Genomic DNA, 6,292 nt, shown 5'->3' on the forward strand with positions numbered 1-6,292 from the left:
CTTTAGAAATATTCTTTCTTTCAAAAACATCTCGTAATTGTCAAAGTATCCTTTCATCACATACGGCTCAAAATACATATCATACCCCTCTTCACGAATATCACTACAACAGTAATCAATATCATATAGTGTTGTTCGTCAACAATCTCACGCATGTTATAACTCGTAGTCTATTCTATGCAATCAATTAATAACAGATATAAATAATGGAAATACAAGTTAAGGGAGGCACAGTTGGCGACGAGCTCGAGGACGAGAGGGGGAATCTGTTGGCTGCCGACGGTCGAAGTTGGTTGGGTAAGAGGAGGAGTGGGCTGCTGGAGGTTAGGTTCGGGTCAATGGGGAGGTGGTGGCCGTGGGTGTTAGGGGTGATGGCGGTTGTGGGAGTTCGGCGAAGGCCAATGGTGGCGATGAAGGGGAAGGGCGGCAGTGGTCTCAAGAGGGAGAGAGAGGAGGAAGGAAATGATGTTGGGAGCGGCGTGAACTCAGGAGAGGAAGAAAAGGTAAAAGAAAAGGGAAAATTTATAATATATATTAAGAGGATTAGGGTTTAGAAATTTAACTAAAATAATTAAAATAATTAATTATGGGTACTAAAAAAATTAACTAATTACAGAATAATTATCAACAAATAAAAATGTACCTGTTGTGCTAATACAACAATTGATACAAAATAGTCAAAATATACACATATTATTCAATTAAACAAAAATAATTAATAATAAAAATATATTTACTTATATTTAAAATCAAATAATTATTGAATAATTATATACACAGTAAAACATACCAGTTATACTAATACGATTGATAATATGTAACAGTAGAAATAATACAATAAATTATACAAATAATACGTAATTAATAATACAACATATTATATGAAATAATATGTAACAATAAAAATAATACAATGTATTATTAAAAAATAATACGTAATAGTATCAATAATACAATAGATTAATTTTAGAAATTTTCACTGTACGAAATTAATTTATAAATATTAAAATTGTTTAAATAATATAAATATTGGATTTTAAATCATAAAAAATTATAGAAAATCAAGAAAAATATAAATATTCTTTTAAAAAAATAATAAATAACTATTTTAAAATACCAAAAAATTATTTTAACTAGTATCAAAATTCACGGTCATTACATTCTATCCTCCTTAAAACAAATTTCATCCTCAGAATTAAAATAAAAGTAATGCAGAAAGAATCCAAGGACAGAGATATGGAATGATATCCATAAACCGAGGAGAATGTAAAACAAAAACGACACAAGTTAAGATACAAGATGTGACAGCTAAGATATCGCTATCGCATTTTAGACTCGTAACAAAGTCCAAACAAATACTATGATACAAACATATTTAACTGTGTGAACTTGTTATACAGTACTTGCAAATATATAAGCAATCTAATCAGTATAAAGTATAAGATGAGCAATAATATATAATCAAAACAAATAGGTACAATATAAATAAACAATCATATAGAGTGAATCATAAAAATAATATACAAGTATTCATAGAAACAAAGTAGAAACATATTAAGTAAGAATAAAATCAAGTAAGAACAATAAATCTAAAGCAAACTCAAAATAAGTCAATTAAAATAGTAACAGACAGAAACATAAACAACATAATAAGAAAAGATGAAAATCTAAAATACATAATAGTTTAAACAAAACATAATAGTAGGGTATAACAATGGTTAATCAAAAATAAAAAGAAATTTAATTATGAAAAAACACAATCAGTACAGGTTCAAACTAAAGATAATTAAAAACACAATGTAAGATATAAAATCAATAAAAACGAGCAAACGAGCGAAAAACAAACATCAACAGGATCATATAACAAAATAGAATGATATAATAATAAGTATAAATCAAAGATAATAGGAAAAGCAATCATAAAGCAATTAGAATAATAATATATACAAAATAAACACAAATAAAAGAAAAATAATAGGAAAAGCAATCATAAAGCAATTAGAATAATAATATATACAAAATAAACACAAATAAAAGAAAATATATTTAATTGATGGAATGATGAAAAGTAGTCTGAAACATAGAAAGATACAAAGATAGTCAAGTATAAATAACTAAACATAATTATTAAAACAATTATACAATCAAATAATCATGTAAAGCAGTATAAAAAATTTAGCAGATAAATAATTTATTATACAAATATTAGGAATTTATAAATTGTATACACAGAAATTAGAATGCGACAAACAATATAATTATATAAAAAGAAGCAGCACACTACAAGTGGAATATTAGAAGGTAATTGAATATAAACCAAAAAGATATGATATACAAAACAATACAAAGCAGATAATCATGGAAGGACAAGGTGATATGACACAACTGGAGGAGGAGGAAGAGAGGTATTCTTCGTACTTCTGCTGGTCGAACTCGTACTCGACCTCTTCGTTCACACGGATCTTGAGGGCCGGTTGCGTCACGACGGCATCGGTTGCGATGCCGTTGGCTCCCACTGTGGTCGCCAGCTTGTTTTCGGTGAAAGTCGGTGTTTTCATTGTGTAGTATATCATATCAAAAATAAAATAAATAATTATAGTCGTATATCACAGCAATAATTATCGAAAACGCACACTTTATGTAATATTATGACTAAATAAATGAAGCAGACTAACCTGAACAAAGAACAAAATAAAAAGTAAGTATTAGAATGAATAAGAAACTGTATATAGAAAATAAGTAAGCAAAACATAAACAAAACTAAGAAAGATGAAATGATTGATAAATTAAATTAAACAATGATGATACATATAATTGGAAGTAAAGAATAAAATGAAATATACTAAATGAAACTACTTTATACGTAATATAACAAGCTAGCAAGTTAATAATACATTTATAATATAATATACAATAGTAGATAATGATAATATAAAATAACTGAAATATACTAAAACACATGAATAACACAATATTACTAGAAAAGCACAAGATATAAGATAAGAATGCAGAATAAATCAGGCAGAAGTACAATAAAATTATAATAAGGTATACAGAACATACATAATCACAATTAAAAATAACATTAAGAAATAAACATAGATAGAAACACATCAATACATATATACAAATAAACATATGCAAATCATAATAATAATCAATAATAGAATGAAACGATACACAGTAATTACTAGCATACAAATAGTTATATAAAACAAAGTAAATAATACAAAATCATAGTTAGGCTCAAAGAGACACAAATAAAATTAAAGTATAAAAATAAAAGATATAAAAGAAAAAGAGATAAACAAGATTCAGAAATATATGATGTGTATAATAAATATAATCATTATGTATAATATGCGTTAAAAATGAAAACACATATATAATAATAAGCATATAAAAAATTTGTATACTCATGGTACTAATCATGCTAACAAAAATAATTTTTGATGGAAAGAATTACAAAATATTATATGATAAGATAGACATAAGAGTAAACACGTGATTCAAAATAAATATATTATATAAAACATAATAAGAAGAACATAATTATATATTCGACAAACAATATGATAAATTAGAAGTATTAGTAATATTCATAAATATAAACAAGATACAATAATAATAATCATTACTATATAAAATCAATTTAGACATAGTAGTATATTGTGTAGTAGTCAAAAAGCACATAAATACAATCAACGTAATATACATAAATAAAATGTATAATACATAAAACATGAACTATGAAAGATAAAATAGATTTATAAACAAATAAAAACATATAATATAACACTGTATGTGACACATAAAATAATATAATAAATAATACAAAATTCAATACAAGTAAACGATATATAAGTCAAATCAAAGAAAATATAGTGTAAAAATAATAACATATAAAATAATCACCGGTACGGGAAAAGAGAGGTTATACAAAGAGAGGGTAATCGCGAAGCGATGGGACAAGAACCATGGAAAACTCCAGAGTTAAAGAGTGATAAGATGGGGACGAAACATAATCTATCAAGAAAATAGGATAAGGGTTCAAGAATAGTCTTACGGATGAAATCATGATATATATCTAAATTGTCCACTATATTCTCACTGGTAGGAACTCGGGACCTTGACCTGCATGGGCCACCACTAAAAATCTATCATGCCCAGGGAATCGGGACGCGAGCAAGCCCACGACGTATTAGACTAAGGGGAAATAAGTGCTAGACCCCTTCTTCTCAATCTAATACGCTAAGCGTCAAGTAATATAAAGCGAAGGCACATGTCCCCGATCATAATCAGCAAGAATATAATAGACAAACTCAAAAAAAAGATCCATATCATAAATATAATATCATTACAGACGTAATATTCGGGTCAACATGCCCTGATACAAAACAATCTGAATGAAATACTGGAAATTATAATATATTTCGATCAGACTAAAATGGAAAGTACTACAAAAGTAAACTAAGGATCAATAGTTAATAAAAATGACTAGGCTTCGACTTTTTTTGCTACTCCGTCTTCAATACATCTCCGTCTTGGACCTGTCCGTCACGAACGGAATAATCATCCAAGTGACGAAATCATACTACTAGCCATCCTATCACAACTCACTGGTCCACATCTCAACAAAACTAACAAAGTCCACCATAAGATACGCAAGTATATTATTCTTTTTTACATGTTATTTGAATTGGGGAAGAATATTTTGAAGTATATAATCGGGTCCTCGTAAACCTATCCGGGGGCTGCTTTCAAGTCAAGTATTGGCCCTCTGGCCCATGTATATAAAACTCACGATATCACGATAACATGAAAGCGCTATGCCCGTTTATATACATGCTATATTCTCCATCCAATTCTCCTTTATAACCCCATGTTGTCAAATTAATTACGCAACTGTACATGAAATATTATGCACTAGCCACGGAGTTATCATGGAACGACTTCTGTAAAACTATAAAATAACTATGACCCATAACACGTCCGATCAAGAGTGCATCATCTAGTTAATGCTATAATAGTAATAATCAAGGAAACCTCATACCGGGATATTGATATCGAGGGAACTCAGGACTCCTCACATCGGGATATCGATGTCGAGTGAGTATAGCCATGCTTTGAAGCACGCTGGACTCCTCACATCGGGATATCGATGTCGAGTGAGTATAGCCATGCTTTGAAGCACGCTTATAAATCATATTTTTAACAGGAGTCGTCTTCATGTACAGATAAATCATATTTTTAACAGGAGTCGTCTTCATGTACAGTCTCTCCTATTGGATAACAACTAAGTGATAACACAACAAGCTGTTCGTTAAGCTCGCCTGCAAGCTCGCCTGAGCATTCAGACAGCACACGATCTCACCTGCAAGCCTGCCAGCCTCGCCTGAGCGGTATAAGCAGCTGCTTGCTAGTGGGAGTAGGCATTCCCACTTCCCACATTTTAAGGGATAGGAGCATGGCTTCCATTACCTATAAGTGGTCACATCCCACAACTATAGGGCAGGGTATGGCGCTCCTCACCTTTGAGCGGTCACATCCAACAAGTTAAGGGATTGACCATGCCTCTTCTTACCTATTTATAAGCCACCTTTGACAAGATGAAAGGGGCTCAGAGGCTTTTTGGGGTGGTCTGGATCGACTGGGCATCTTGAGAGCTTGGCTGAATATTCTCAAGCAAAAACTTGGATTGTTGAAGTAGACTCAATTTGAATTCTTAGATTTAAGACTCTTGGCTCTTTGCAAACTATTGCATATTAGCCTTCTCTAAGCATTCGACCTTGACATTTATCAAGCTCGGGTAATCAAACTCAATCACACAAGAGCTTCTACTATGTACTGAAGCTCAATAACAATTTTGATCGAATCGTCCAAGGGAAGCAAACTCGACGCAAACATTCAAGGGAGACGTCCTATCTCCACCGAAGAGCCCACGTTAAACAAGAAGAGCATTCTCTTCGCTTCTATTGTAATTTTTGATTCTTGATTTGTAATTGCCATTCAATTAATAGAAATCTCCATTGAGAACCAAAATTTTTACGCCAAACAGAAGATGATGACCACAGTGGGAGAAATTATTTCTTCAACCAAAATGGCGGTGACGTAATTCGACAAAATTACAGAGGGGACGACAGTCGAGTCCCTTGTGATTGATTTTGACCAACCTAAGTATGAGGAGTACTTATCTTCATCCTCCTCTGGTGGCAATGCATCTTACAAATGCCACAGGGTTGTGCGTGTGGCCCAGCCCCAAGCAGCCGACGCAAACACGTCTGAGTGCTCT

This window comes from Asparagus officinalis, chromosome 1, assembly GCF_001876935.1.
Source record: "Asparagus officinalis chromosome 1, Aspof.V1, whole genome shotgun sequence".
Taxonomy (NCBI): domain Eukaryota; kingdom Viridiplantae; phylum Streptophyta; class Magnoliopsida; order Asparagales; family Asparagaceae; genus Asparagus; species Asparagus officinalis.